Raw genomic sequence first — 12,354 nt, 5'->3', positions numbered from 1 at the left:
TTTAAGTATTTGAAAGGTTGTCACTTGGAGGAGGGCAGGATGCTGTTTCTGCTGGCTGCAGAGGAGAGGACACGCAGTAATGGGTTTAAACTTCAAGTACAACGATATAGGCTAGATATCAGGAAAAAGTTTTTCACAGTCAGAGTAGTTCATCAGTGGAATAGGCTGCCTAAGGAGGTGGTGAGCTCCCCCTCACTGGCAGTCTTCAAGGAAAAGTTGGATACACACTTTTCTTGGATGCTTTAGGATGCTTTGGGCTGATCCTGCGTTGAGCAGGGGGTTGGACTAGATGGCCTGTATGGCCCCTTCCAACTCTATGATTCTATGATTCTACGAGTTCGAATCCCCCATAAGAGAAGCTTTCTTGGTAATTTGGGGCCAGTCACCTCATCCTAGCCTACCTCACAGGGTTATTGTTAGTGAGGGCAGACTGGAGGAGAGGGAGAAGATTGTGAGCCATTCTGGGACCCCACTGGGGAGAAAGGCAGAGAACAAATGTGGGGAGAATAAAAAGGAGGAGGAGATACTCTTGTGTATGGCTAGAAAGTGGACCTCGTAACCTGCCTCCCAGGACTGTGGTCAAAAAAAGCACCTATGGCATCTTGTGCTTCTTGGGCAAAAGCCAGGCGGCAAAGAGGATATAAATCAGTATAAATACATTTCAGTCTTGTGGCAGAAACAGCTTAGGCAGCTTTTCCGGAACTTTTCTCCGCCCTCCACATTACAATGTTAATTATATTCCGCACCACCAAGCATTTATTTATTCATTTAGGCTTTTGGATATATCTCCCCCCCCTTCTTTCTCCCCCATCAATGAAGGGAAGCAGGTTTACTCCTCTCCCTTGAAATCTTCCGTATCAAAATGCAGTAAACTCCGCCGTCATGACTTACCTAGCTCTTCTCAGCCGACATCCCTCCCTTTTGATGCGCAACTCAGGCCAAGGCTGATAAAGATTCCTTTGAAGTCAGGGATGAAAGGGGGAATCTGGCAAGGGACGGAAGGAGCAGAGGGTGCGACTGTCAGTTTGGCTGGGTTTCCAGGTCCCTCCATTCTCTGGGCTCTTGCAAGCAGAGAGACGCATTTCTCTGATGCCTTTTCTCCTGCGCTTTCAGCCAGCATCATCACTGCTCCAGTTCCAGAGGGGTCGCCATGTTAGTCTGCAGTAGACGAGCAGGATTCGAATCCAGTGCCACCTTAAAGACCTGTGACATTTCCAGAGAGTAAGCTTTCAAGATCCAGGCATGGGTGGCCTACCATAACATTATCCCCTCAGCTCTCAGAAGCTAAGCATGGATGGGAGACCACCAAAGAAGTTCAGGATTGGTACACAGAAGCAATGGCTAGCCAACTTGGCTCATCTGCTCTGACCTGGATGGCCCATCCTAGACTGATCTCATAAGCTGTTGAAAGCTAAGCAGAGTCCACCCTAGTTACTATTTCAATGGAAGACCACCAAGGAAGTCCCAGGTTGGTACGCAGAAGCATACCTGAATGTCTCTTGCCTTGAAGACTCTACAGAAGGGTTGGTCAAAGTGTGGCTCTCCAGATGTCCATGGACTACAGTTCCCAAGATCCCTTGCCAGCATGTGCAGGGATTTGTAATCCATGGTCATCTGGAGAGCCACATTTTGGCCACTCCTGCCTAACAGGTCGCCAAAAGTTAGTTGACAGCTCTTCCTACCACCAGAATAAACATTGGAGAGCCAAAATTCCTTTCATCTTACAAAAGCTCATGCCCTGAAAATACTGTTGATCTTTGAAGTGCAACAGGACTTGCGTGTTGTCCATCCCTGCTGGGTCAGACCAGGGAGGGTCCATCCTGTCCAGGATCCTGTCATACACAGGGGCTGGCCAGTTCCTCTGGAAGGCCAACAACAGGGCAGAAAAGCCAAGGTTTCCCCTTAATATCAAGAACATAAGAGCTCAGCTGGATCAGACCAATAGTCTATCCAGTCCAGTGTCCTCTCTCACACAGCGGCCAACCAGTTTGTCCGGATGGCCAACAACTGGATAGAAGCTGACACCTTCCCTTCATGCCTCCTCTTAGCCCTGGGATTCAGAGGCTTGGTGTCTCTGAATGTAGAGGGTCCCTCTGTCACCATGGCTCTGTAACCATGAGACCATAGTTGATGGTCTCATCCTCCATGAACCTGTCTAATCCCCCTTTTATGCTGTTCATCCCTAAGGTCACCACTGCATCCTTTGGCAGCAGATTCCAATCACTCTACGTTTAAAGTAGTACTTACTTATTTTCAGTTTATTTGGCTATGCAAAGCTACTCCCCCTCAACCTAATTGGATGTTCTTGCCTATCTGTTAACGGGATAAAAGTTTTTTTTTGTGGTCAACTCTCTCCATCTCACACACAACTTGATAAATCTCCATCGTGTCCTGCCTTAGTTGTCTCTTTTCTAAACAGAAAAGTCCCAGACTCCTTAAAGGGACAGTGCTCTGACCTCTAATTGTCTTGGTTGTCCTCTTTGAAGGCTCAAGGGGGTGGCAGGTGACAGTGGATGAGCGATAGGGATGTGAGTGTCCTGTATAGTGCAGGCGGTTGGACTAGATGACTCAGGAGATCCCTTCCAACTCTAAGATTCTATGATTCTATTATTCTAAATTCTGTCTAAACTTCCGGACGAAGTTCCTGACAGTCAGAGCGGTTTCTCAGTGGAAGAGGCTTCCTCGGGAGGTGGTGGGTTCTCCATCTTTGGAGATTTTTAAACAGAGGCTGGAGAGCCATCTGACGGAGAGGCTGATTCTGTGAAGGTTCAAGGGTGGCAGATTACAGTAGATGAGCAGTCGGGATGTGAGTGTCCTGCATAGTGCAGGGGTTGGGCTAGATGCATAGTGCAGGGGTTGGGCTAGATGACCCAAGGGGTCCCTTCCAACTCTATGATTCTATTATTCTTCTATGATTCTCCGTGCTTTTCCCAGCTCTGCTGTAGAGATACATCGAGATGGGTAACTGTGTGAGTCTGCGGAAAAGAGCAGGACAACCTTCAAGACTAACAAAATTTGTGAAGGGGAGAAGCTCTTTCTTTTTTTGACTCCCTGCTCACTTCTTGAGATGCAGGTAGAAGGAGAGCCCCTTGGTCTTTTTATCATAGAATCCTAGAATCAAACAGTTGGAAGGGGCCACACAGGCCATCTAGTCCAACCCCCTGCTCAACGCAGGATCAGCCAAAGCATACTAAAGCATCCAAGAAAAGTGTGTATCCAACCTTTGCTTGAAGACTGCCAGTGAGTGGGAGCTCACCACCTCCTTAGGCAGCCTATCATGAGGTTGATGGATTCCCGTTCAGTACAGCTAAATAGGGCGTCTTCAATGGAGACAGATCCAGATGGGCAGCCATGTGAGTCTCTCTGTAGCAGCAGAGAGCAAGAGTCCAGGAGAACCTTAAAGCTCCTCCCCAGCCACAAATGGTGTTTGTCTTTAAGGTGCTCTTTTCCACACGTCTGCAACACCCTTTTTTAGGGATGGCGACCAGAACTGTAGACAGTATTTCTCGTGAGCAAACCAGGCTTACCAGGGCTTCTAATCAGTATTCTTAAAATCCCTGTTATGGTGCATTGGCAGGGAATATGAGCACCGGCTGACTGTCCAGGAAGCTCTTGTCCGGCATGACTGAGGGCTGGATCGAGTAACCCCACCACCTTCCCAAGCACCCCCAGGACCCAAACAGCACAAGGAGTGAACTGTGTTTAGTTTTGGGCACCACAGTTGAAGAGGGATGGAGACAAACTGGAGCGTGTCCAGAGGAGGGCAACAAAGACGGTGAGGGGTTTGGAGACCAAGATGTAGGAGGGAAGGTTGGGGGAGCTTGGTCTGTTTAGCCTGGAGAGGAGGCGACTGAGAGGGGATCCGATAACCATCTTCAAATATTTAATAGAGGATGGAGCAGAGTTGTTCTCTCTTGCCCCAGAGGGATGGACCAGAACCAAGGGGATGAAATTAATTCAAAAGAAATTCCATCTAAACATCCGGAAGAAGTTCCTGACAGTTAGAGCGGTTCCTCAGTGGAACAGGCTTCCTCGGGAGGTGGTGGGTTCTCCATCTTTGGAGATTTTAAAGCAGAGGCTGGAGAGCCATCTGACAGAGAGGCTGATTCTGTGAAGGCTTAAGGGGGTGGCAGGTGACAGTGGATGAGCAATAGGGTTGTGAGTGTCCTGCATAGTGCAGGGGGTTGGACTAGATGACCCAGGAGGTCCCTTCCAACTCTATGATTCTATGTACGGTCTGCTTGGTCCCCTTAGATTTGCAGAGGTGGAGAATGGACCGCCTCTTGTATTGATCACAGCATCTTTAGAGTCTCGGGAGCTCAACGCAGCTTGCTGTTGTCTGGGGGAAAAGCCAATCTCTGTTATTCAATAAACACACCATCATCTTCAATTATTCGGATGCTGGTTGGGTTCCAAAGCTCAGGTAGGAGGTGGTACGAAAGACCTCCTGCTGATGCCCCGGAGAACGACTGCCAGCCTGCGTAGACAATACCGACTGGGATGGGCCAAGGGTCTGATTCAGGTGAAGGCAGCTCCATGATAATGACAGATGTAGGGCAGAATGTTTCCCATGGAGAATATACCGCGTCGAGAAATTTTCTGGATACTTCTCCATTTTGGAGATTTTGGATGGTTTTTTGTCCTGCTTCACTGTCAGGGAAAGGACGGAGCTGGCAGCCTTCTCGTAGCTATGTGAGGCTTCGTCTGACGGAATTTATGTGCAAGATGTAAAAGTGAATGCTGCAATCTAATGCTCCCACGGATGTAGTCCAGGCCTTATTTGTAAAAATAGGTTTTTTGAAACTCTCTCTCTCTCTTGCTTTCCTGTCCGTTCATCCATTTCTCTCTCTCTCTCTCTCTCTCTCTCTCTCTCTCTCTCTCTCTCTCTCTCTCTCTCTCTCTCTGTCTCTTACTGTCTAGGGCCCATTCCTCACACATAGGATAATGCAGTTTGGGAGGTGGAGTTTCCTGTGCGGAACTGGTAAATCTACTTCTAAAGTGCATTATCTATTGTGTGCAGAATAGGCCTAGCTCTCTTTGTCTATGTATAATTGTCTGCTCATCTATCCTCTCTCTGACTGTCTCCCCGTCACCCTCTGTCTGTATGTTCATCTGCCTGTCTGTCTGTCCATCCATCCGTCCATCCATCTAATATCTGCCTACCTACCTGCCTAGAACACAGTGGTAGTCTTGATGGGAAAAAAATCTAGAAATCCGGCACTGGCACAGAATAAACATTACGAGGTAAATATTGATTCCCGGCAGTTTCTTCTGCACGGAGGACTCAAAATAATTACCTACAGGATGACCAGTTCTTGAGATTTAATTGCGGCTCTAGGGAACGTAAAGATTTGAGGGGGGTTTAGTTAAAGGAGAGTAAAATACTCGGAGTCTGGATAAATAAAATAGTCAGAAATGGAGGGCAAACTTGAAACCACTCAAAGTCCTTATCACATATCTGGCTGTCTTAGGTTTATAAGACCACACTTTTGGGTCTGTGGCAGAGCAGTCACTGTGATATGGTTCCCGACCTCCAAGTGTGCACTCCAATATTATACAAAACTAGGGTACAAGCCCATAGCATTCAAGAATACAACAGATGTTGGATGGGGAGGGGGGCTGAGTGGAAAAACTCTGTGGATGGCCCCTCCTTCCTTCCGGGTCCTGGAAAGGCTGCAGGGTGGAAGCCCCGAGGCAGGAAACTCACTGGCAGGGGCCCCTCTCAAGCGGCAGGGATCTGCAGCCTCCGAGCCTCGGAGGAAAATTGAAGGAGGAGGGGTGGTCAGGGGTGGGGGATGGAAGGCTATTGGCTGGCCGTTGGACAGACAGGCAAGCCGGTTGGAGGATGAGGCACTCAGGGGTGGGAAAGCGCCCTGAAAGGGTGAGACCAGCTCCTCCTCCAAGCCCTTACCAGAAATATTAAGTGGAACAGATACTATGTACAAAAACTGGAGCCTCTTATTCAAAACACATATTATGTATTAATGACTTACATTAACAGCCATCAGTGATAACCCCCAATATCCTCCGACTCCCAAGTAAGTCCACTCACTGCACGAAAAGCCTCTGTTAGATACTTTCATTGCAGATTATCTTTTTTTGCCTGGTGGAAATTTTCCATGGAGTCCAAATTTCATTGGCTGAGGAAACAACTATGTACACCCCTACCTGCCCCCCTTTCCGGGTCCCCTGGCCGGATCCAACATGGCTTCTCTTACGTTCTTATCTCCGGAATTCCCTGGCCAGGATCTGCTCCTCAGTAACTGTCCTGTAGCAAAGTGGGGAAAGAGTTTAGATTCCCCTCCACCACCATGCCAGAATCCCAACCGAAAATGGTATTCTAGGAGCGGAAGTCATACTCCACGAGGCCTGTATCGTGTCTGTCATTTTTCATTACCAGGACTAAAAACAGCTTGTGAGGGAATCTTTTTTCCGTTAGGGGGGAACATGTGGGAAGAATTTAACCACACCTTCTCCACTACAGCAGTCACAATATATATCAGTAAACCCCCCCCCGGTGTTTTTCAGGGGTAAATTATACCTGGGGGTTTCTTTGTGCTGAGTCTACCTCTGGTCTGTCAAGGCCCGCTTTTTCTGTGCTGTTGTTCTCTCGGGTTTCTGATCCGTCACCTGTTCTTCTGTCTGGTCCTGCAAACTGTCAGTTCTGGGGACTGAACCTGGATATAGAGCAGATGCTCTGCCCACTGAGCTGCAGCCCCATCCCAAAAATCCAGCCCAGGGTCCCCACCCAGGCATGTAGTTTGGCCTGTGAGATATTTGGAAATCTCCCGACGCTTTGAGCAAGACCTGTTTGGATCGATGGCGGTTTGCCATTGCCCTCCGTCGCCTCCACTCAGGCGGTTAAAACGGTGGTCTCGTGACGAAACTATATACCACTGTGGCTGTTTATTTTTATACTTGTATGCCCCCTTCCCTGACGGCTCAGGGCGGTTTGTGTCAAAACGCGATATCAACACAGAGAGACTAAAACATCACGTCGACATTTTAATCCAACGAGATTTAAATGTAACATTTTAAATCAAGTGAAAACAATTTGAGGGGGGAGGGGTTATCAGTTATTACAAAATTTGGTTCATTTGATGCGTTTGAGGCAGGGAGGCCAGCATTCCTAGATGTTACTTCTGGCCTCAACCGAAGGCTTGGCAGAGAGTTCGACGAGGACGGGGCCAACACCAAAAAGGACCTGGCCCTGCTGGAGACCAGTATTGCTTCCTTGGGGCCGGGGAGCCTGAGAGAGCCAGTTTGGGGTAGTGGTTAGGAGTGTGGACTTCTAATCTGGCATGCCGGGTTCGATTCTGCACTCCCCCACATGCAGCCAGCTGGGGGACCTTGGGCTCACCACGGCACTGATAAAACTGTTCTGACCGAGCAGGGATATCAGGGCTCTCTCAGCCTCACCCACCCCACAGGGTGTCTGTTGTGGGGAGAGGAAAGGGAAGGCGAATGGAAGCCGCTTTGAGACTCCTTTGGGTAGAGAAAAGCGGCATATAAGAACTAACTCTTCTTCTTCTTCATTTTTAATCACTTGATCTTAATGCTCTTTGGGGTGGGGCGTAGTGGAAGAGGTGGTCTCGTAGATGTGTTGATACCGTTTTAGGGGGTAATGTGGGGGTGAAAAATGTCGTCAAATCCCACGTGACTCATATCAACCCCTGGGGGGTTCAAGGGAATGACAGGTGAAGGCAGTGGCAGATAGAGGGGGTCCCTGTCTTTCCCCCCTTCCTAAGTCTCTTGTACTTGGGGCCAGGCTCAACTTGAGGAATCTCGAGGGCCTATTGACTGTTATCTCTCTCTCACACACTCTCTGCACTACAGTCCCCGTCCAAATTCACTTTTAAAAAACCCTGTGAAAATTTTCGGTGTCACATCCACATTCATTCATTCATTCATTCATTCATTCATTCATTCATTCATTCATTCATTCATTCATTCACTCGCCCCTCATGAAGTTTCGTGATAACTAGAAAAGTCAGGGTTCACAATAAAGCCTGCAAATTGGAATAAAAAATTGTAAAATAAGAAATAAAAATGCACGTGCAACTCCTCCATAAAATCAACAGTCAATACCCCGCCTCATCGGTCAATACATAGACGTCCTATACATAGACATCAATAAACATAGGCATATGTAGGTAGGGAAAGTTCCGAAAATAACTGCTACAGTTTTAACTGTTAATTGCTTTAATCCAGTGGTCCCCAACCTTTATTAGGCTGGGGACCGGCAGGGCATTGGGCCGTGCCCGTAGGGACCGCGCCCGGGCGGGCCACGCCCACGCTTCGAGCTGCGCCCGCGAGCCGCGCCCGGCCCCGATTCCCTCTCTCCGCCCTCCCGCAGTAAGTAGCTTCCCGGGCTGCAAGCTTGCGGCCTGGGAAGTTTTTTACTGCGGGGGGGGGGGGGCGGGGAGAGGGAGCTGCGGCCCGGCGCCATGGCCTTTGCGGCCCGGTGCCGGGTCGCGGCCCGCAGGTTGGGGACCACTGCTTTAATCTATAAGATGTTGTCAGCCACCGCGAGCTGATTGGCCCGGAGGTGCAGTTAAACGAATCTAAATAAAATAAAATAAATAAATAAAACAACACATTGCCCCTGAAATTAGCTCCTCGTGGTGGAGGTGAAAAATTCTGTCAAACTGCAGGTGATCTGTGATGACCCCATGGGTTTTTCAAGGAAAGAGACATTCAGAGATTACAGAGCTGGAAGGCACCTCCATAGTCATCTAGTCCACCCCCTGCTGAATGCAGGAAATTCACAACTACCTGCCCCACCTAGTGACTCCAATTCCATGTCCAGATGATGTCCCCTCCCAACCCTCCCCTCCCCGCGAATCCCTGGCCAGTCTGGCCTGGAGGAAATTGACCTCCGGACCCCAAAATGGCAACGGCCAATTCCCTGGGCATCCAAGGAAAGGGCCACAAGAGCCAAGCGGCAACACAATCCCTTCTGCCCACCCACTCACCATTTGCCTAACTTCCCAGAATCAAAGGGTTTGCCGTTGCCTGCCAACTCGCCATGACCCTTGTATTCCTTTGGGTCTCCGCTCCCAATACGAGCCGGGGCCGACATTGCTTAGATTCTGAGATCTGATCAGCTAGCCCAAGCCTGGGCTATCCATGTTAAGTCAAAGGCCATTAAGCCACCTAAAAAATTGCCACAAGGGCTCCGTCCTGCTCAGTCCTGTGCTTTGGTGACACGAGGCGACCCTGCTTTAGGATGCTTAGGGCTGATCCTGCGTTGAGCAGGGGGTTGGACTAGATGGCCTGTATGGCCCCTTCCAACTCTATGATTCCATGATTCTATGATCCTGCATTGAGCAGGGGGTTGGACTAGATGGCCTGTATGGCCCCTTCCAACTCTATGATTCCATGATTCTATGATCCTGCATTGAGCAGGGGGTTGGACTAGATGGCCTGTATGGCCCCTTCCAACTCTATGATTCCATGATTCTATGATCCTGCATTGAGCAGGGGGTTGGACTAGATGGCCTGTATGGCCCCTTCCAACTCTATGATTCCATGATTCTAGGATCCTGCATTGAGCAGGGGGTTGGACTAGATGGCCTGTATGGCCCCTTCCAACTCTATGATTCCATGATTCTAGGATCCTGCATTGAGCAGGGGGTTGGACTAGATGGCCTGTATGGCCCCTTCCAACTCTATGATTCTATGATTCGAGTGCTTCTCAGGATCGGGGCCTTGCAGCAATCCTTAACCAGCTAAATTTGTCTCTAAAACTGTGCCAGGGGGGCACGGGCTGGACCCGTCACCGTGGCCGTGCGTCATTTGTCTCTGAGAGATGCTGTTTCAGCTGAGGTTGTGCCACCCCCCCCCCTTGCTCTACACTAGAACGAAACCTTACTCCCGCTTTTATCAAGACCCGGCTGCTCATCGAAGTCTATTTTTTAAAATAATCTTTCTTTGTACATTGGTTCCCAGTTCCGCCCTTCCCGGCTGCTGATAACAAGCAGATGGAAAGTGGTTCCAGTACGTGTTCCTCTGGCCAAATGGTTCCCATTATGTGCTTGCTACTTAATCCTGTGGTAAATAAATTCTTGCCGGCATGTCTTTGCCAGGACTTACAAGGCCCTTGATTTAGTGCGGCCGCTTATAAACAGGTTGTATGTTACCTCTCTCTCTCTCTCTCTCTTACACACACACACACAAACACACACACAGAGTTTTGGGACAGCTTCTAGATCAGGGGTCAACCTGTGGCCCTCCAGATGTGCATGGACTACAATTCCCATGAGCCCCTGCCAGCAAACGCTGGCAGGGGCTCATGGGAATTGTGGTCCATGAACATCTGGAGGACCACAGGTTGTCTACTCCTGTTCTAGACCTCCTAGTTTTAATGAAAAAGATGTCTGTTGAAAACACATACACTCACTTACGTACACAGTCTCTTGCCAAACAAGGGCAGGATTTCTCCGCTTCGAAGACCTGGCACAATAAAACCAATTAGCCAAATACGCTAGTAAAATTCAAGTTTAAGATTCTGGTAGTTGAGCAGAGAAGTCTGTTGTTTCCTCGTGCTTGTGTGTGCATGTTTGTGTGAGATTACGGGTGCCATCTAGAGATGAACTAGGAAAAGGGAATTGGATCAAGTAGAGCAGTGGTCTCCAACCCCCCGGTCTGTGGACCGGTCTCGGTCCGTGGATCAGTCAGTACCGGTCAGCACAGGGGTAGTCAAACTGCGGCCCTCCAGATGTCCATGGACTACAATTCCCAGGAGCGAACGCTGGCAGGGGGCTCCTGGGAATTGTAGTCCATGGACATCTGGAGGGCCGCAGTTTGACTACCCCTGGGTCAGGAGCTCTTCCTCGTCCTCCTCCCCAGCTGCTGCCTTGGGGGCTGCCCTGCCATTCTGCCTTGGCTCACCTTTGATGCTCTCCAGCAGCCGCCATGGCTGGGCCTCCCCCTTGGCATGACACTGTGCAGCTGCTGCTGGCAGCGTCCCCCAGGGACACCAGCGGGAAAGCAAGTGGAGCAGGGGCTCAGGCAGTGTTGACGTCCCTCAGCAAAAGACTACCCCCCCCCCCGGGCCTCAGTAAAATTGTCAAGCGTTGGCCGCTCCCCGGTGATAAAAAGGTTGGGGACCACTGAAACAGAGCACTGCCCATTGTCTGTGCAAAGATTCATCGAAAGATCCTTCTGTTGGTTCCCCCAGTGTAGGACAGATCACTGAGCAACAGTTCCAGCCGATTGATTTCCCCACTCCTCCTCCACCTGCAGCCAGCTGGGTGACTTTGCGAGAGTCACAGTTCTCTCAGAGCTCTCTCAGCCCCACTTCCCATAGAGGTTGTTTGTTATGGAGAGAGGAAGGGCGGGTGACTGTCATTCAGTTGGAGACTTGTTAAATCCGTGGGTTCAGAAGTAGGGACTGGAAGTGATTTGAGCTCTTTATTGAGACCCGATGCCGTTACGATGCTGTTATTCCAATTCTATCCACCGTCTTCCTCCCACAGCAGCACCTGCATCTCTCTCCCTCCTAGAAGACTTAAAATAAGATCCACATCACCAGCATCATCATCTATTGTTATTTATTATCATCAGCCATTCCTTAAGTACCGTACCTTAGTGCTGATTTGGTCGTCTGCCTAGAAGGCATACATCTTACAAGTGGCTTACATATTTTGAATGGGGAAGGGCGGAGAGGCTGTAAGTCAAGAAGGCAAACTGTGTTGAGCTAGAGCAAGGATTCCCAACCAGGGATCTGGGGGATCCTGAGGTTACTGGAAAGGTCCCCGGTTGTTCCACAGCCTTTCCGAGAAGTTCAGATGGCTGTGGACATGGCTTGATGTCACTGGAGCCCACTTTACCTGTTGGGCTACAGGCCTAGCCTCTTTCTCCACTACGGAAAATATTCCAGGGGTTCCTCCAAGGTCAAAGGGTTGAAAAAAGGCTGAGTCTGGAGTATTGTAAGAATTCAGTTTTAGGTATTTGGTGTTGAAGAACGGGAAAGTCACTTCCTGTTGGGGAGGCAACTCTTTCCAAGATGTTAGGGAAGGTTTTGTGTAGCGGTCCCCAACCTTTTTGAGCCTGCAGGGGTTTTGCCAATTGTCTGGGAGAGCAACCACAAAATAGCTGCCACAAGAGGTCTAGCCAATTGCAAAACGTAAGTCCTCTTTGTAACTCAGATTGGCTCTTCAACGTTTCAGACAGGAGATCCGTTCGACAGGATAAATATTAAAAGAAACATATTTAAAAGAATAAGATTTTCTTTCATGCACACAGCTTATCATCAGAAATGCAGTGAAGATCCTTGTGCTGCCACCAAAGCAACTTTTTAAAAGAAACTGCACAGCCGATTGTTATAATTTCATTAGGATTTTTGCTTTA

At 49.2% G+C, this 12,354-nt stretch overlaps 1 protein-coding gene across 13 annotated transcripts in view; it reads left to right on the top strand.

The window, feature by feature from the left end:
• TENM4 (teneurin transmembrane protein 4) overlaps positions 1-12,354 on the top strand; it is a 1,513,397-nt gene that overhangs the window by 931,200 nt on the left and 569,843 nt on the right. The window lies entirely within an intron of this gene.

This window comes from Paroedura picta, chromosome 6 (assembly GCF_049243985.1).
Source record: "Paroedura picta isolate Pp20150507F chromosome 6, Ppicta_v3.0, whole genome shotgun sequence".
Taxonomy (NCBI): domain Eukaryota; kingdom Metazoa; phylum Chordata; class Lepidosauria; order Squamata; family Gekkonidae; genus Paroedura; species Paroedura picta.
Note: the sequence above shows the minus strand (reverse complement) of the source record. Positions and strands in the feature narration are given on the sequence as shown.